The sequence below is a fragment of the Myotis yumanensis genome, unplaced genomic scaffold (assembly GCF_028538775.1).
Source record: "Myotis yumanensis isolate MYYU_CA2020_CCGP unplaced genomic scaffold, mMyoYum1.0.hap1 SCAF_2, whole genome shotgun sequence".
NCBI classification, from domain to species: Eukaryota; Metazoa; Chordata; class Mammalia; order Chiroptera; family Vespertilionidae; genus Myotis; species Myotis yumanensis.
In genome coordinates this window covers 13,767,941-13,787,687 of record NW_027223753.1, presented here as the reverse complement: position 1 = coordinate 13,787,687, position 19,747 = coordinate 13,767,941, and the positions used below count along the sequence as shown (strand labels likewise).

The 19,747-nt window shown below is 55.1% G+C and overlaps 1 protein-coding gene across 4 annotated transcripts in view; it reads right to left on the bottom strand.

Annotated features, from left to right (window-relative positions):
* The window catches only part of EPHB2 (EPH receptor B2), a 180,603-nt gene extending 161,851 nt beyond the window's left edge, over positions 1-18,752 (bottom strand). For all 4 annotated transcript variants that reach the window (XM_070404317.1, XM_070404319.1, XM_070404318.1 and 1 more), the window contains exon 1: positions 18,710-18,752. The gene's annotated coding sequence lies outside the window, so the exon portion shown is untranslated. The remainder of the gene's footprint in view (positions 1-18,709) is intronic.
* Positions 18,753-19,747: the final 995 nt, after the last annotated feature.

Here is a 19,747-nt window from a genome sequence, read left to right as displayed (position 1 = left end):
GACTCGAACCCAGCTGGTGTGGTTGCAGAGCGGCTCGGTCAGCTGCCCCGCTTTACTTAATCATCTTGGGCCCAACACAGACCTTTTGTTTAACCTGGTTTTCTTACAAAAAGGCTTAGTTTCCTCCATATCACACATTAAGCGCCTGCTGTGTCCCAGCACACAGCAGGCGCTTAATGTGCGCAGGTCCAAGGATGCTGGCCATGAGGTTCTGCAGGCCAGGCCCGAAGGTGCCGAGTCTCATCCTCTCATTCTACAGAGAGATGGACCAGGGCCCACTGAGGGAAGAAACGTATTCAGTCACCCGGCAAGTCCTGACCAAGCTGGACCTGGACCCAGACCAGACTCTTCCCTGCGCCTCTGTCCTCCAGCCCCCAGAACAGTCTAGCACATGCTGGCGTCACCAACGCAGCTGCCAGGAGATCAGGTTGTTAATAAATTATTGGTTTATGTTAGAAATAAAAAGATAAATGCTTCTACATCACAAACCCCACAGAGCCTCCTGGGGCGAGTGGAGGGGTGAAGGGTCAGGGTGAGAAGAAACACACAGTGCTCCCCTCCCTCCCCCTCCAACCGAATGAAGAAGGACATCGGGGAGCAAAATCAGGGCCATCTATCAGCAGGTCTGTCCCCCCACCATCCCTCACCTCCCCACCCCTACCCCCTGCTTCCATCCAGGCCCACCACCAGCATCTCTCACCTGGACTCTGAAAAGGCTCCTTCCTGTCCCCTGCTTCGTCCGTGTCCCCACAGCAGTCAGAGTGGCGCTTTCTAGACACAGATCCTGCAGCCTCCTCAAAACCCTCCACCACTCCCATCTCACTCAAGGTAGACGCTAAGTCCTGGCCATGGTCCCCTCTCCCTGAGGTCCTCCCCCAGCCCCTCCTCCACCTCCTGCTCCAGCCCACTGGCCTCCTTTCACATTCCTGCCCCAGGGCCTTTGCCCTGACTGTTTGGGACACCCTCCCCCAGCGCCTTCTCCCTCGCTTCACTCAGACCTCTGCTCAGATGCCGGTGCTGAGCGCTCTCCTCCAGCCGGCCCCTCATCCTCCTTTCTCTGCTCTCGTTTGCTTCTTGGCACCATCACTACCTAACCAGCGCACTGGGTAGTATTTTCAGTCTTGCCCACTAAAAGGAAAGCTCTATAGGGCAGGACAGTCCACATTGCCCGCTGTACTTGTCCACAGTCACATGGATAAGAGACTTGGCCATCAAGGCACCAGGGCTGCAGACCCCCAAAGGCCAGGGACCCCTCCACCCCCTGCACTACCCATCTGAGTGCCAGAGATCTTAGTGTACATCCCTCCACACTCAGCCACTGTGTGGCCCCACCAAGCTACTTCCCTGCCTAACTGTCAGAATCCTCCCCCGTCCATCTAGGAGAAGCGCAATCCCAGGAGGCGAGTGTGTGAGCTCCCCAAGGCAAGGTCCATGATGCCTGACTCACTTCAGATCCCCCGCCCCCACCCGGGGGCCTGGCCCTGTGCCAAGCCCCTGCAGACTTCAATACCAGTCTGCTCAATTAAAGAGGGATGACGGGTGTCACAGCACTCTGCCAACTGTCACCCAAAAGAACAAACAGAAGCGTATCTTCCTTCTGCTTATCCCAAGAACCGTTTAGTCATTCAGTCATTTACTCTTCCAACCAATACATACTCACCGAACACCTACTATGGGCCAGACACTATGCTAGGCCCCGGGGAATCTAGCGATGGAACAATTCAATCACGGTCCCTGCTCTTGTGGAGTTTATAGTTTGGGAGGAGAGATAGAGAGACACTCAAGGAAACACTAATTATTTTCAAATGATGACTTTGAGAAGTGCTGCAAAAGACTGGCCTGCGGAGCTCTGAGGAGCTCAGGGAAAGCGTCGCTGGAAAAGTGGAGAATGGGTGAGAGTTAACTGGGTGATGAGGGAGGAGGGACCAGCCTGTGCAAAGTCCCTGTGGTGGGAGGAAGCCTAGGAAGTAAGAGGGACTGAAGGGCCAGAGTGGCTGGAGCTGCTAGACCAAGTGTGTGACGGATCAAGTGTGTGATGGAGACGAGCCACAGAATGGGCTGCAGCCAGACCAAGCAGGGCCTTGGGGCCAGGGGAAGGGTGGGTCTTTATCCCAAAAGCAACAAGAAATCATGGAAAAACATGATTGCACTTAAAATCCAACCCCAGGCCAAGTTCTCCTGATACAGGTGTGCCTGTCTCTGTGTCCCAAGTGTGGCCAGGGTTGGGGAGTGTCAGCCTCGAGTCCCCCAATTTGGAGATTTCAAGGCAAAAGGTCCTCTCCTCCCAGCATCTCATGCCCAGGTGAGATCACCCACCATTCGGAGAATTCGGCATCTCCAAAGGCCTCTAAGTGCCCGCTGGCTGAGGTCTATCGCTGGCCAAGGTCTGCTCAACAGCACAGTTGTCGCAGAGAATTAACATCCACCCTGAACTTCAGGAAACTCAGTGTGGCTCCCCCTGTGATCCTAACGGGGAGGCATTACCCCGAGTGAGCAGATTATCAGGATGTGTAATTTCTGGAATAAACACAGCTGTGTTTGTTTCTCCCCACAGTGCTCCAGACAGAGCAGCAGCCCGGCCCGCCGAGTGCAGCTGGAGCCTCGCACCTTGGCACAGACGCCGTCAGGGCCCTGAGAAAGCTCCTCCCATGGTCACAGGGCACTAGATCCAGGCAGAGCTGCCTGGAGGCCACCGAGGTGTAGGTGTTACAATCCCAGGAGGGGAAGCTAGTGTCAAGAAACCTCCAGGCCTGTTCCCTTCGGAATGGGGTTGGTCATAATCGGCAGGACAACCTAGAGCTGCGGGAGGTCCATGTGCAAGGACCCTGAGAAGGTCAGAGGCCAGCTCCGGAGCTTTCCAGATGGGAAAATGAGGGTCCAGGGAAGGGGAATGAGGAGAATAGGGCAACTAGCAGTCCCAGAGTAGGGTCTAATCCCAACTCCATTGCCCAGGAACCCTATAACCATGAGCAAGTCATATGCAACCTTCCTAAGCCTCAGTTTCCCCATCTGGAAAGTGGGGACAATCATATCTATTCCTCAGGGCAGTTTTGAGGATTAAGCAGGATGTGAAGGGCTTTGTGCAGCGCCTGGCACCTTGTAAGAAGCCCTTAAATGATGGCTGCTCTTCATTCATTCATTCATTCATTGACGGATTACTGAGCACTACTATATCCCAGGCACCGTGCTGGACACTTGTAAACAACAGACAAGTCCCTGCCTTTATGAAGCATCCATTCTTACAGTGAGGAAAACACTGACTAGATGTCTTATTTTTATCATTATTATTCCCATTTTACAGAGGCGTGAACTAAAGTTCAGAATGGTTAAGTCATTTTAAAGATGCCCATTATTTAGCCCTGGCCAGTGTAGCTCAGTGACAGAGCCTCAGCCTGTGCACCAAAGGATCACAGGTTTGATTCCCGGTCAAGGGCAAGTCCCTGATGCAGGCTTGTTCCCGCCCTGGTAGGGGCGCATTCAGAAGGCAACCAATCGATGTCTCTCTTTCACACAGATGTTTCTCTCCCCACCCCTTCCCTTCCACTCCCTTTAAAAAAAAAATTTTTTTTTTTAAATATATCAATGGAAAAAATATCCTCCAGTGAGGATTAACAAAATAAGTACATTAAAAAATAAAGCCCAATACTTATTTTTATCCCACCTCATTCTCAAAAGGACTAAAGGCAGATGTTAAATACTTCATCCAAGTCTCTACAGCTTGAAAAGATAGCCATTGACTCTATTTAAAAAATATATATTTTTATTGACTTCAGAGAGAGGAAGGGAGAGAGAGAAACATCAATGATTAGATTCATTGATCAGCTGCCTCTTGCATGCACCCTATTGGTGGTTGAGTTTGAAACCTGGGCATGTGTCCAGAACCGGAATTGAACCCTGACCTCCTGGTTCATGGATAGATGCTCAAACATTGAGCCACACTGGCCCTTGGGAAGAGCTGGGAAGAGTTTTAGTGGTTATGCACCTAGCCCCAGGTGTCAGGCCTGCAACTGGGCCTCTGTCCCTTTCTGGGCCTCTGTTTCTCTACATGTTCAGCTCCAGCATTTTCTATTCAGGGGTGACTCCTGGGGCACCGCTTGGGTTGTCAGGCTCTTTGGAGGAGCTGAACCCCAGCAGCGGTTCACAACCCCACAACCTTTCCCTGACACCAAAGGGTGAAGTAGCGGGGGCGGGACAGGATACTGAGGAGTTTTCTGGGAGCTGGAGGGCTTAAGCCAGGGTAGGAGGGGGTCCAGACAGCGGTCCTCCCCTGACATGCTCACTCTGCCATGGTCCCCACCACCCTGACCCCCCCGCCCATGACCAGAGTAGCCAGCTGGGCAGAGCCAGCTGGCTTAATCAAGGCCAACCCCCTACAGCCTCTCTCAACCTCTAGCCTGCGTCCCCCTGTTCTTGCTCCATCCCTCAACGTCCCTTTCCAGCCTCCAGCTCTTGGCTCAGGCTGTTCCCTCTGCTAAGAACGCCCTTCATTCTGTCCACTGTGTGTCCTACCTGGCCAATATGCCTTCCCCACCAGCCCTTTGCACCCAACAGATTCCATCTTACACACAAGTATGTAGTCATCACATCACCAAACATCTCTGAACCTGCTTTTTTAAAATCTGCAAAACAAGTGTCAATAACTATTATGCAGGATTGTCGAGGGGAATAAATGAGAACATGCTAGAAAAGCAGTTAGCATGGTGCCTCGCACTTAATAGGAACTCAATGGTGGGAGGCTGCCATGGTGATGTTGATGACAGAAGAGGAAGACAAGATAGAGAAAAAGAGAAGGGGGAGAAAAGATGGGAAAGGAAGAAGAGGAAAGAGAACTTGTCTATCCCTCTACTGGCAGCGGTTCTCAACCTGTGGGTCGCGACCCCTTTGGCGGTCAAACGACCCTTTCACAGGGGTCGCCTAAGACCATCCTGCATATCAGATATTTACATTACGATTCATAACAGTAGCAACATTACAGTTATGAAGTAGCAACGAAAATAATTTTATGGTTGGGTCACAACATGAGGAACTGTATTTAAAGGGCCAGAAGGTTGAGAACCACTGCTCTACTGGCATATAACATTTTCACATCAGAATGTCTATCCTGTTTAATTCCGCTGTCTGTCCCCAGGATCCCGGAGGCTTTCATAAATTATTACTGAATAGATGGACAGGTGAATGGATGGACGGGTGGGTGGGTGGGTGGATGGAAGGAGGAGAGTGGGATCATGGGAAGGAAGGGAGGGTGTATGGACAAATGAATGGAAACAGGTAAGTCTGGGTGAGGCTGAGTGTGCTATCCCAGCAGCTGAGGAGCAGAGCGTCCCACTGGCAGCTACGACTTCTGGGACCAGATGCCAGATCTGTTCCCCTTGGCTCCAAGCTCCCATGTTTGGCCAGCATCAGCCTGCTCTCAAGGTTGAGTGAGTGGAAGCTCAGGGCAGCTGATGCCCAGGGGAGTTTCAGCTCTTCCCCCACCTGTCACCAGCCTCCAGGAGCACCAGCCCCTGACAGCAGGAACATATCTCCAGGAGTGTGAGCCAAGTCGATGGAAAATAGGATTTACTTTACAGAAATCCATTCTGCGGGCCAACTTCTCCAGAACGCCCCGGTGCGGAAACTCTGGCAAAGCCAGTCAGTGGCTCAGAAAGGTCCTCCCCACCTAGGGAGTATGCTGTTTGCTAACTCTTTCTAAGTCCAGAGGATAAGGAGATGGCCACAGTGCAGACAGCAAAAGGAATCTGAGGGAGAGAAATGCATTCTGATGTTTGTTGTTTGCTCATTCTTCCAACCATTTATCCACCCAAGTGTCTAATGCATGCAACCATCCTGCCATTATTCATCCACCCATCCACCCAGCCATCCAACCCATGCACTCTCCACAAAACCATTCTATGTACGAATGTGTGTATGTATGTATGTATATACCTACCTACCTATCCACTCATCACTCCAACTATCAATCACTCAAATCCTCCAGGTAATCAGCTGCTAACCACCTATGCAACCATCACTATCCAACCAGTGTGGCAGAGGATCACTCAGTGTGATTGGAGGAAATCAGACATGTCGACACAGCGCACAGTGTGGCCTAACCTGGGCAATATAAAGGGAATGAATACAAGGTGCCACCAAGAACACTGAGGCCGCCAAGGACAGAAGGTGCAACATGGGGCTAGGACCTGAGAGGGAGGTCAGGGCAGGTCTCAAACAGGAGAAGATGCTCAAGTTTGGTCTTAATACACAGCAGCGAGAATCGGCCACAGAGAGAAGGGGAGAAGGGTACCCAGGCAAGGGCAGCAGGAATAGCATGGTGGATTCTAGGAATCCTCATAACCGCTTGGTTAACGCAGGACCCTGGGCCAGTCCCCAGTTTTTCCAAGTCCACCAGCCTCTATAATCCCCCCTCCATTTACAGAGGGAAAGGGCTACATCCAACTGCAGCTGGGAGGGAGGCTGTCATCTGCTGTGCTGGGTTGTGCGCAGGTGGCTACCACAGGGTCAAACCTAGAACGGATCCTCCATGTTCTGTAGGACAGCTTCGCTGTCAAGCAGACACAGGTGTTCATCCCAAGCTCACATTTTGCTGCAAGTGACTTAACCGCTGAGTCTTTCTTCCCTTTTCTGAAAATGAAGACGCCACTCACAGTGAGGATTGAATGAGGTAATGGGGGGTGGGGAGGGGGAGTGCTTGGTGGGTTTTTCTTCCTAATTGCTGCCAATACCTGTTATTTTTCCTAATTGCCGCCAATATTCAAGTCCTACTGTGTGCCAGGCAGAGTGATGTAAAATAGTGCTTAAAGTGGACCTCAGACTTACATGAATCTCAGTAAACAATTTTTTGTCCAAGTCCATAACTTATGTGCAAATGGTTCCAAAAAATACATGCAAGTACATACACACACACACACACACAGCATACAAAGAGAGAGCAAATGTGGCGACAATGTTGCATCCAGGTGGAAGATACATGGGAGTTTATCTTACTATACTTGCAACTTTCTGTACGTTCAAATTCTTTCTTTTAAAAGAATGAAAAGAAAGGACAGCAGCTCTTTGTGGATCTATTTTGAAGTCAGGCTGCCTGAGTATGGGTTTCGGCTCCATCATTATTGGCCGAGTGACGGCGGGCACATTATTTCACTTCTCGAAGCCTTAATTTTTTAATTTAAAGAAAGTGAGTAATAATCACCCCCAAACGCAGTGCCTGGTCTCTAGCAAGCCCACAATAAATGCTGGTGGCGGCTACTGTTATTACTACTATAGATTCTCATTGAAAAAGCTGAGAAATAGGGTAGGAGAGGGTCGGTAAACACCTGCTTTTCACACATGACCTCTTTTCATTCCCCAAACAACAACTTAGGTGACATTATCCTCCTTTTCCAGATGAGAAACCCAGGCTGAGGAGGGTGAAGTGACTTACCCAAGGTGATGAAGCCAACGGAGAGGTCAGATCTGAAGAGTCTGCCCATCTCCAAAGTCCAGGACCTTCCCCCAGTGTCTCCCACCTTTGCTATATCCCTGGACCCAGGCCAAGGGGACATAGGAACCTCTCAACCCCAGAAGGGGCCAATCAGAAGGGGTTCTGAGCTTCGCTGGCATGGCTGGGCTTCCGGGCCGGCTCGGGACACCCAGCGCTGGGGCCCCCTTGGCAGCTCAGGAGCCCTTTCAACGGTTCTCCCAAGAGCCGAGCCGCAGGAGCTGCCATCCGAGGCCGTGGGGAGTGACAGCTGACACTGATGGGGACAGGCAAGAGGACGCACAGGCCGGGGCCCTGACTCGCGAGCAGACTCCCTGGGCTACAGCCTTTCGTGGGTTCCAGAAAGGCCCCACGGGCTCTGGCGGAGGCTGTTCCCAGGCTCTGCCTCCCCGTGAGAGGCGGAGAAGCCCCATTCAGGCGGGACGCATCCCACTGTGCGCTAAGCCGCTTTCTCCCCACTTACACGTTTCAGATGCTTTTTGTCCTTCCGGCTTCCCATGGACTCAGGCCAAGTGACAAGTTGGTGCTGTGGACATATGTCGTCGCCATAATGGGCATGTTGACCCCACACTCTCTCCCTGCTGGGGCCAGGCAGCTTGCACCCCGCCCCAATGCTTGGCGTGCCCTGTTCTCAGCCACACAGGGCTCTCTGCAGCTCCCCAGATACATGGCACACGCACAGGCCTCCTATTTGGGCCTCTGCAGATGCTGCCCGTTGCCCGGAACGCCGGCCTCGCGGCTTCTTCGCCTCGCTATTCCTTAACTTTAATCTTAGAGGTCGCCTCTTCCAGGAAGCCTTTACCAACCCCATTTTACAGGGGAGGAAACTGAGGCTCAAAGAGGTAAGTTAACCCTTTGAGTGCCAACCAATATCCTAGGAACTCTGCTAAAATTGCCAAGGTATTTTTGCTGATTTTACAGCAGTTTAGGAAAAAAAATCATGACTCGCAAGTAAATGAAGTTACATATTCAAAAACTTAAGGAAACCTTTACTACATTGACATATTTAGCAATATCATCATCACTAACAAAAGCAGACTTAGAACTGGACGCCATTTCGAAGCTTTGATAGCGTTCCCGGCACTTCTGGTGAAAGACAGGAGCGCAAACGCGCTCCCTGGCACTCTAGGGGTTAAAAGGGCCAAGGTCAGGCTGTGCTAAGCATCAGAGCCAGAGGTCCAACCTGGCCTGGTTCTACTCTAGGGCCCTGTGCTTTCCACCTCTGCCCTGAAGGAGAAACAGAGGGAAGACAGGCTCTCTGCCTGCAAACGTGGCAGATGCCTGCGAGAAGGAGCTTATGTTCCTGGATTGTTCTGGAAGGTGGGACACGGAACCCATGGAGGGAAGTCACAGAAAAAGAGGCTCCCCAGTTAAAGGCGGGGAGGCGTTTCTCACACCTTCACTGCCTCCCAGCCCTGTGACCTTGGGTAAGTCACTTCAGCTCTCTGAGCAGCAACTTCTCCATCAGTAAAATGAAGGCAACACCACCTTGGCTACCTCCCCCCCCCCCCCCCCCCCGAACACCTACACTCGAGCTTGTGCGCTGCCAGCCAGTGAGCCCAATCCAGCTGGCAGACACGGTTTGGGGTGGCCAGACTATTTTAGAATAAGTTGAATAAAAATTTAGAAAATCGTTTTTCCATAAATATCAGGACGTTGCAGATCAGAAGAACCGGCAAGACTGAGCCCAGATCCCAGCCTGGTAACTTGGTCAGGAGTGAGTGGCACCTGCCTCTTCAGACAGGACATGTGTCTCCCCTCCCCCAGGGACACTGCCGTCCCAACACCCAGCTCACAGTCCAGGCCAGCTCGGGAGTCGGGGAGCTTCAGTCAGGACTCTTGTGACTCCCTTAGCTGTACTGGGGGTGGCAAAGAGGAGCCCCATTTCTGGCGCCATGGTTTAACACACCCAGTTTGAGTCTGCATCGCCCCTAGTCTTCACCATGTCTCGGAAGGTGATGCTCAGAGCTCAGTGTCCCCCGCCCGCCCCCTCCACCGTTTGCACAAATTTCCACGTGCTCTGAACCAACCTGTGGTCCAAAGTCAGATATGATAGCAACTGGCCAATGCCATTAGACTCTTTAAATTTCCTCCAATGTTTTCCTGCTCCTACAGTGGCTCCTGGCCACACCATTACAGGCTCTTTTGTAAAAAAAATATTTTTTAAATTCATTTCAGAGAGGAAGGGAGAGGGAGAGAGAGAGAGAGAAACATCAATGATGAGAGAGAATCATTGATCAGCTGCCTCCTGCACGCCCCTTACTGGGGATCGAGCCCGCAACCCGGGCATGTGCCCTTGACCGGAATCAAACCTGGGACCCTTCAGTCTGCAGGCCAACGCGCTATCCAGTGAGCCAAACCGGCCAGGGCCATTACAGACGCTTTTGTAGTGGGGTGAAGAACACAGCTGCTCCTTCTGAGGTGGCTAAAATCATGACACCCGCCCCCCCCAATGTACTGATGAGAAAACTGAGGTCCAGAGGGGTGATGTGACCTGCTCCCTCCTCCAAATTCAATCCTACCAGCCCAGGGCCTCCTCCTCTGGCCTCAAGCCCCATGCCAGGTCTTGAATATCTATAGTCCGGGCTGCCGTTTTTAATTAATGTGTAGGTTCCTTTATTGCACAAACATCTAGTTAGTGCCTATCATGAACCAGGCCTTGTGCCAGGCATAGGATAAGGTGAAACGGAGGGCACCTGCTCTCCGGGAAGAGGCAGATAACACTGGAGGCCGATGCGGGGGTAGGGTGGGAGGGAACAGAAGGTGGGGAATGAGGTTTCTGGCTTCCTGTTACCCCCACCCCATGAGAATGCGTCCAAATAATGGCCACCAACAATGCCTCCCATCGCTAAGCACAAAGCCACTCCTCCCACCTGGGTGGGCGGGGTCTACATCTCAGTTTGGACCACAGGCTGGCCCAGAGCACATGGAGATGTGTGCAAATGGTGAAGGGGGTGCGTCGGGGTGATGAGCTCTAGGTGTCACCCTGAGATTCTGGGCAATATATAGTCGAATTTTATGTGTTAAACCGCTGAGCACGGAATGAGGCTTTCTCTAATGACTGAGGAGAAGGTCAAGCCCGGAACATTTCCCTCTGCTTGCACCTGAGGAGGACGCCTGGGGTGAATCTGAGAAGACGGCTTTGTGACAGGCTCTGATGGCAGGGGGATGTTTTCACATTTCAGCCTAGGCCTCAAGAAGTCTTGCCGTTTCCGCTTTACCCTCTTAGGAGCCAGCCGCCATGGAGACAGCTGAGTCTACACTCCTGGCAGGAAAGGGCTCTTACTGAGTGAGAGAGGGCGATCAGCCTTTCAGCCGTTCCTACCAGGGCCTCAAAGTTGTATGTGAGGCCACGCTGGACCTTCCAGCACCACCTCGCTGAGGGCAGTCTCATGAGTGGCCCCAGCGGACACCTTGGAGCAGCCAAATCACGAAGCCAGCCAGTCCACTGAGTCATTGCTGCTTGAAGCCAGTACGATTTGGGCTGGCTTGTTACGCAGCAATGGGCAACCGATACACTTTCTAGGGACAGAACCCTGTACTTTTTATAGCTCTCTCCTCCCCGCTGGGCTCTGAATCCTGGAGCTGGAAGAGGCGTCCAAAACCACCAAGTCCCACCCCCTCATTGCAGAGCAGAGGCAGCTGAGGTCCAGGGAGGAGAAGCAATTTACTCCAGATCACACACAGAGAGACAGGGATGGACCTAGAAGGCAACCCTGCAGGGGCCAGACCAGTAACACAAATGTGTGGCTCAAGTTGGTGGTGAATTACCCCCAGCGCTCACACAGTCTGTCTGAAGAGCCAGCCACTATTCAGCTCCAGCCAACGGTGGCCATGTGGGAATGTGGGCCCAGGGAAGCCAGATTGTCTGACTTTTCAGAGAAGCCAGAAACAGAATTCCTCTGTCAAAGCTCTTGGTTTTTAAATGTTGGCGAAGGATTCAAATTGGATTGATGATCTCTGGGCGGTTGAGACTGGCTTGCCTTCAAGCCGGGTCTGGCCACTGACTCTGGGCAAATCATGGTATCCCTCAGGCCTCAGTTTCCTCATCTCTGAAATGGGCCTCCTGGCTCCGGCCCACTTACGGAGTTGCCGTGGAAAACCCAATGAGCTAATGGACTTGGAAGTGCAGGCTACGGATGGCCCTGCGACTGTTCCTCGGTTCTCTGTGGAGGCGCCCCTTACAACGAAATGAGTTAACACCCGATTTGTCTAAGTTAGAACAACATTATTCTGACCATTATGACAGAGATTGCCTTTTTATGGCAGGTTTGTGAGTTCCAGAACCCTCCCGCTTGCATTATCTCAGGATGTCGATGGAGTCAGAGGCTGGACGGCTGCCTTGGAGACCCTCGCCAGAGCCAAGCCCTTCCTCTGAGCCGGCAAGCACATTCCAGAAGCCGCTTAAATGGCAATAAAGAGAATGAGCTTTGGAGTCACTCGAGCCTGGGTTCCCATCCCTGCCTCCCCCTCCCTGGTTATGTGTCCCTGGACCACTCACTCTCCGAGCTCTGGTTTCCGAATCTGTGAAATGGACATAATGAAGCCACCTGGTGGAGATGATGGAGTAATTAACTGCATGAGACGACGTCCACAGTGCCCTTAGTAGAGTGTCTGGCGCAAGAACTGATGGCCGTTATCATTATCATGGGGTGGAAGTGGGCACTGGCAGGTACATGGCCAGGAAGGAAGGCACAGCCATAGAGGGTCCTAGGATCAGGGAGGGTGAACGGGGGTGAGGATGGGGCCTTTGAGGAAAACCCGGATGAAACCCAGAGGCAGGCTAGAGGGGCCTCGCAACCACCCCCAAGGCAGATAGACTCAGAACTTCACTCTGCATCTGTGGTTTTCCTGCAGCTGAGTGAAGAGGCAGTGGGGAGAGCTGGAGACAGAATCCCCCTAGTGAAACGGCACCCGCGTTCCCCTCCTCTGAATCCCGTTTCCTGTTGGTACCCAGCAGCAGAAGCAGCAATAGTTGATATTTACCGCGTGCTCATTACACTGGAGACACGCACTCAGCTCAGTCTTTGCAGATTAACACATTCGTTCCGCACAACCACCTCAAGAGCAAGGAACGATGACTGAGCCTTAGGAACCAAGGCTCAGAGAGGTTAAGAAACTGGCCAGAGGACACACAGTAAAAAATAGTATGACTCCAAATACCCTTTTTTATACCCGCTCCTCCCACCAGGCTATTCTCCCTATTGAAAAAGTGAAAGCGGTCAGCCCTGTGGGATTTCAGAGTCAAGGAGTGAGAGTGCTGAGCTTTCATAGCAATGACAGCTAATGAGTGCTGGGCACCGCCATGCGCAGGCTGTTCTGTTGGTCACTGCATCCAGCATCTCCTTTAATCCCCTGACAGGCAGTATCCCCAGTTTACAGATGAGGAAACTGAGGCTCAGAGAGCACATGACTAGTCCAAGGCCACTGAGCAGGCCAGGTCTCCTCCCTGAGGACACCTCCACACTTAAGGGGCTGCAGCAGGGCCACAGATGGCTCCAGGAAGCCCACTGAGCAAGGCCGAGGGTGAGGTGAGCGAGGCAAGCCCCTCAGGTGACATGGGGGCGCCAGGGAGCCAGCGGTCCCCCTTTCCCACCCTTCAGAAGGCAGCTGCTAGAAAAGGCCCTAAAACGTTTCCAAGGAGCCTTATCAGCCTGAGCTGATCCCAATCAGGAAGCTTCCAGGTGCTGTCACCAGCAACGGCCGCCCCACCCCTGTGCAAACATTCTTCCCGCCCTGCCCTCCCCCAGCCAAGCCTTTTTGTGTACAGCAGCCGGCAGGCAGCCCGGCCAGTGGGCGCTAACGGATTGAGTTCACTTCATTTCAGTCTTTTCCAGCTTCCTGCTGAGGTTTCTCTTTCTCTTTCCCAGGAGTCCAGTATTTTATCTTGGGCCACCAGGGGGGCAAATTGGCCTGCCCAATGGAAAAACCTGGGGAGTGTGTTAAAAATACAGACCCCCAACCTCCTAACCCCCCCAACCCTGGCCTCATTACTGATCTACCCAATCTCCAGCTAAGTCAGGCAACCAGGCCAGGCACTAGATGGGACAGGATCTTGGTCAGAGGTGCAGGCCAGGCTCACCTCTGCCAGGAGGCCACCCTGATTTCACCCCTCCACTGTCCGAGGGAGCACAGCTCCCCTGCCTGGCCCAGCCCAGGCCTCTCTGTCACCAGCCCGCTCCATCCACCCCGCTTCCTGTAGGGGCCTCTCTGTGAGGATGGACCTGACTTGTGGTTCAAACTCGTAGGTGAGCTCTGGGCAGGCAGAAGTGTCCAGCACAGCGGCTTCTACCCTGGCTCTGAGGCTGAGGCAAAACCCTGAAGGAGGCCAAATGTGCCAGGAAGGACAGCCTCACAGGACGGGATGGGCTGGGGAGACACTGAGGGCTGATGTGTTGTCTGGACAATCCAAACGCCAAAAAGGAGGCCAAATTAGGACATAGCCATCACGGGTGCTCCGGGGGAGGGGACGCCAAGGGGCCGAGAACAGCATGGAATGTTCAGCCTCGTGTGCCTGACACTGTACGTGGTATCCACAGGACTCCCCGAGGAAACGGAAGTCCAGGGACTCTGAGATCCTTGTCCGAGCACACAGCGCTCAGTGCTGGGATTCGAACCCAGGTCTGATTGCCCCTGACGGCTGTGTCTTTTCTACCCCACACTGTCCGTGACATCAGCTGGGCCTGTTCCCCACCAAAGCCAACATCCCTCCTCCCAGCCAGCACCTGACATGGAATAGGTACCCAGTGAGTCTTTTATAAAATATATGGTTGGATGGAGGAATGAGTGAATGAGTCAACTTGCCTTTAAATTCTACAGCATTTTGGGTTTTAAATCTAAGCCCTGATTTCCTGGTTAAGATGAATATATGAAAGCAAGCCTCCTTTAAAAAATGAGAAGCAGGAGAAACAAACATAAAAGGAAAACTAATTCCAAATTAATCCCACTGAAGGTTGCTGGGCCTTAGATAGAGGTGGGCCCAGCAGAGGGCTGGGATGGGGGGTAGGAGGAGTCGGGGGGAGGACAGGCAGTCTCCCTCAACCTCCACAAGGAAGGGACTTGGTCCAGTACCTCGCTGCTGCCGGCCCACTTGAATCCTTAGCTCTGGCTGAACTGGTCTATCCATTATCCCCAAACACTTTCCTGCAAGCCATCCCCTCGGCTTCTCCCTCCAGGAAGATTTCCTTCATCTCCCCAGCCAGATGGACCCTCCATCTGTGTGTGGGTCATTCTCCTGATACTGCAGGACACAATATAATATATCCACTCATCATTCATTCACTCAACATGCCTCCGCTCAGTATTCATTCAGTTACTGGGTGCTCACGTGGCTGGGCACAGTTCTAGGTGCTGGGAATGCCATAGCAAACATGGCAGGTAAGAACCGCTTACCTCCTGGCGTGTACAGTCTAGTGGGCAAGGCAGACACAAAACAAGGATACTCACACATCCCCGATACGTTTCAGGTGGTGATGGGTGTGATGAAGCAAACCAAAGTAGGTAGGATAGAAAGTGGCAGAACTGGGTCTGTTTCAGGAAGTAATCAGGGAAGGCCTCTGGGGAGGTGGCATCTGAGCTGAGCTCTTTTTACCACAACTATGGACACAAAAATGAGGCAGATGACCTCAGAGAGCTCACAGTCTAGCAGGGAACAGACAGGCTGGCCTTTTCCTGATAGTGCAGGAGCGGGTCCGGCTCATCCGAACATTCCACACACTGGAAGTCAGTGTGTTTTTTTTTCAAACACATACCTGGCCAGCTCCCTCAATGACTCAAGAACCTTCAATGGCTCCCCACTACCCTCGGCATCAAGTCCAAACTCCTTCTCCTTCCATCCTAGCCCTTCAGGACCTGTCCTGCCCCCCTTTCTCCACCTTGCCTCCCACTGCTGCCCTCAATGCTAACTTCCTCAGCTACACTCAAGTGAGTATCCCAGCACCATGCCTCCGCGTCTTCACACACAGTTTCTTTTTCTAGGCAAAATTCTCCTCCTCCCCTAAGTCCCAAAGTCAACCTCCTTAACTTGGAGAACACAGTTCATTAGTGTGACAGGTGGCTGAGAAAGTTTCATTGCAGGGAGAATGGGCAGTGAGAAAATGAGGCAAGCGATAAAGCCATAAAAGGCGGAATAACCCTCTTGCATCCCAAACCGCCTCTGCTGTCCCAGGTGGTTCACAACTTCCTCCTGGCAGCACCCTGGCACACAGTCACACATTAGATCTTGCCAACTGCTTTCCCTATCAGCCTTTCCCCTACCTCCCCACCTGCTCCAGGGTCCAGCACCGTACCAGCCAGAGAGGAAGCTCCAGAAATACTTGGGAGATCAAAAGCACAGAGGAGACCCGATTTTTCTGAACTTCAACCTTTGGATTCCATCTAGTGGCTGGTCTGTCACTGGCCTCTTCTCCTGCTGGCTGTGTCCCCTGGGCACTCCCATCCCTCTCAAAGCCCCCACTTTAGATGCTCTAGACTTGTGTTTCCCATGAGAGGGTCTCATGGTTTGGGGGAGATACTAAGTTCGACATCCTAACCCAGGAGTCCCCCGCCCCAACACATACCCCCCTCTCTCCTCTCACATTCCAAAGGCTGCGGATTTCCTAGGACCTTAGGCTCAGGACAGCCTTGTCACTACTGGACACAGGAGGGGGAGGGGAAGAAGTGGTGGCTGCATGTCTCTGGCTACTGAGAGGCCCAGGGGCCGCCCTCCCACCACCCCAAGCTTCAGTCCTGTTTCCACAGTCGGTGCTGCTCCCAGGAGGACCCTGGTGTCTTTGGGGATGTGCCACAAGCAGCGCTGTCCCTCCGCATCTTCCACCCCCACCGGCCCCACACAGGTCTTCGAGGTGGGCTTTTCCCACTCAGTATCTGGTCTGACTCTCAAACACCCGCGTGAGACAGGCAGGATGGGCGTCATGATCACCCTCATTTGACAGATGAGGAAACTGAGGCTCAGCGAGGGGAAGAGGGGTGCATATGCTGGAATCCCAAGAGACTAGGGAGACCATCTTACACCCAGGAGGCCTCTGAAGGGAAGGGAGATGGCTAGGATCCTATGGGAAATTAGAAGCAGGGCCCCAGACCTCCACCTCATACCATCTCCCAATCCATTTGGTCAGCTCCTTGTTAACCCCTAATGGACCAGACTCCTTAGTGACCAGGGGGCACTGAAATGAGGTGTGGGGTACCCACTGCAGCCCTCCTCCCACCCTGCCCCCAAGTGGCAGCCAGAGCAGCCATCCCCTCCTGGTACGACAGCAGCCGACCGGCCCTGGGTCCAGGGCCCAGGGTCCAGCCTGGCCGCAGCCTACCAGATACCACCTACTCCCTGCCAAACCATAGCTGGACAGACATGGCCCTTCCATCTACCCCCCGGTAATTAAAAACACGCCCAATGAAAGAGGGGCCAATTTTCTTCCCCTCCAGCACCGCTGACTGCAACCTACATAGCAATATTTATGCCAAGCTCCCCATAATACTGTAAACATCCCAATGTACAGTGGGCCAACGCATGAGTCATTTCCCCAAAGCCAGAGTTAATAAGTGGTACCTCAGCCATATTCCAGGGAGCTCCCGCCAGCAGCCGGGACCAGGGCTGCCCTCCATACCCAGGGCCCGTGGCACCCTTGGAGCCCCAGCGGCCCAACTCAGGAAAACTGCAGGCAGGCTCCGAAACCGCCAGGAGCCAGGGGACAGCGGCTTCGGTGCCAGAAATGGTGGCCGCCATCCAGGGTCACCCCTTCACCCCTTGAACTATGGTCACGAAAGCGCTCGTGGCTGAGAGAGAAACTCAAGTTCTATCATGATCCCCATTGGAGCCATTCCTCCAGGCCTATCGGATCTGCTCTGGGTTTTGGCTTTTTTCTGTTTGGAATTTTTTGTTCGTTTGTTTTTGATTTTGAGTTGCAAGAGGGGAAGGGCGCTTCGCAATAGCCCACAGTGGACGCAGGCAAGTGTGCCTGCGCTTCACCCCTCAGCCCACGGTGGAGGAGTCCCGGAAAGGGTTTAGCAACAAGAAGATGCAGCAAAGTGAAGAGAGCCCAGGCTGCAGACCTCAGCTCTGGGTTCTATTTTTATCACCCGCGGACTCGAGCCTTGGTTTCCCCGCCTATTAAAAGGGAGCCAGAATCGCGCTCACCTGGCTGCCCCGGAAACTGGTTTTGGGAAAAGTAACGCAACTGTGGGTGGGAAAGCCCTCTGTACATGGAAAGTACCTTGTCAACGTGCAGCCGTGTGCAGCACAGAGAGCTGCACAGAGTGAAAAGTACTTCATAAACTGTAAGGCGCCGTGAGAACTGTAAAGTGCTGCACACGCGAGAACCATTATTCACATTCATGTCTTGCCCTGCAAGCTCGGCCATTGCTGGTGGGCACACCCAGACCCCACTAACTTCCCCTCCGCGGGAGGCTGGCTCCGGGGACCTGGCAGCCCGCCTGTCCCTCGGGGGGTCAGCGGCACCAGGGGGAGATGGCCCGCGCCCCCGGCCAAGGCCAACACATGGCAAGAGCATCTGGTCCGGCCCTGACGGCAGCTGGAAAGTTCCCGGGCTCCGGTGGCCACGCTGAGCTCGGCCGCCAGCGGGGCGGTGGCCCGCAGGGGTGCCCGGAGACCCCGCGCAGGGAGAGATGCCCACGGACCCATCCCCCCGTAGTCCTCTCTGGGAGGGGACCCCATTGTACGCCGCGGGCGATGGGCAGGCACGGACGCGAGGGGCTGGCGCGCTCACTTCCACTCCGCCCGTCCCCGCTCTTCGGGGCGCCGACCCTATCCCGGGGCGCGGACCCGGAGCCCCCACCGGCCAGCCGCGGCGCCCCCCTCCTTCTGCTCCCTGCCAAACTTTCCAGCCCCGACTGGGCGTCGGGCCCCCGGGCCGGCGCCCCTCCAGCCCGTGCCGAGCCAGGCCAGGCCGCCGCGAAGGGGGTGCCCGGGCCGGGGCGGCGGACGCGCGTGGGCAGCCCCCGGCCCTGGGCGGCGCTCGCCCGGCTGGCTACAAAGCCTCGGCAAGATGGTCCCTCGCCTCCTCCTGGCACAGTCAATCAGCGCCCGCCGCTCCCCGGGCGCCCGCGGGGCCCGCGCCTCCCCGCGCGACCGGACACACCTCCCCGCGGCCACCTGCGCCCGGCGCCGGCCGCGGGGCAAACTTTGCGGGCCGCGGGGCGAGGGTGAGCGCCGGCGGCCGCCCGTGCCCGGCCGCTCCCCACCCCCATCGCCCGCCCGCCCGCCCGCCCGCTCACCTTCCACGGCGGCGAGCAGCGGCAGCAGCAGCAGCGCGGCCCCCAGCCTCCGCAGGGCCATGGCTGCGCTTCCCGGGGCCTCGGGCCGCGGCTCCGCGGGGCCCGGGCGGCCCGGGCGAGAGCGCGCGCCCCGGGCTCGGGGGGCCGGGGGGAGCGGCGAGGCGCGGCGCACACACAGCCGCCGCCACCGCGCAGCCAGCAGAATGAGCCATCCAGCCCGGGCAGAACGGGGACCCGGGCTCCGCCAGCGCTGGGCACCGCCCACCTGAGCCGCGGGCGCGGGGGGAGCCCGGCCGGGCCGCCGCCCCCCGCGCGCGCCCTGGGCCCCAGCTGGCCGCGCGCGCCCCCCGGGCCTCGGTGACCCGCGCCCGCCGGGCCACCCGCGGGCAGCGCGGGTTCCGGGGCGCGGAGACCTTTGGCGCTCGGGCGCCGGCGACACTGGGCTCCCCCCGCGCCGCAGTGGTCTCTCCCGGCGCTGTGGCTCCTCCAGATAAAGCAGCGATTTCAGCCCAAATGTTTCTGAATTTTTATTGAATGCTGCAAAGCCGAGGAGCGTCTGGCGCGGCTGACAGGGGCAGGGAGAGGGGACCCGGGGGGAGAGCGGAAGAAGGGGCTGCCCAAAGCGGGCGCTGACCCTACCTGTCAGGGCCGGGAGTGCCACCCCTCACCTCCGCCCTGCCACCAGGTCCCTGCGGCTCAGAAAGGGACCGAACTGCAATGAATGAGAAAAAAGGAGAGAGAAGGGCGGGGGGGGGGGGGGGGGGGAGCGGGTGGAGATGGGAACAAAACAGGCGGCTTTCCCAGGCGCTGGGACCGGGCTGGGGCCTCCGCCTGGGAGAGTCGGCCTTGGCGCTAACGCGGGGCCGGAGGGGTCACTCTTGCAGCGGGGGCCGGGCCCTGGCAAGCAGACCCCAGGCTCACCCTCCCGCCTCGTTCGGAGCCAGAGCAGGAGCCCCTCCCTGCAGACCCTTCTATGTTGTATATTGGATTCCTCCTCTGTTCATCTTTTTCCGTTGCAATTTGGGGGCAAATGAGGCT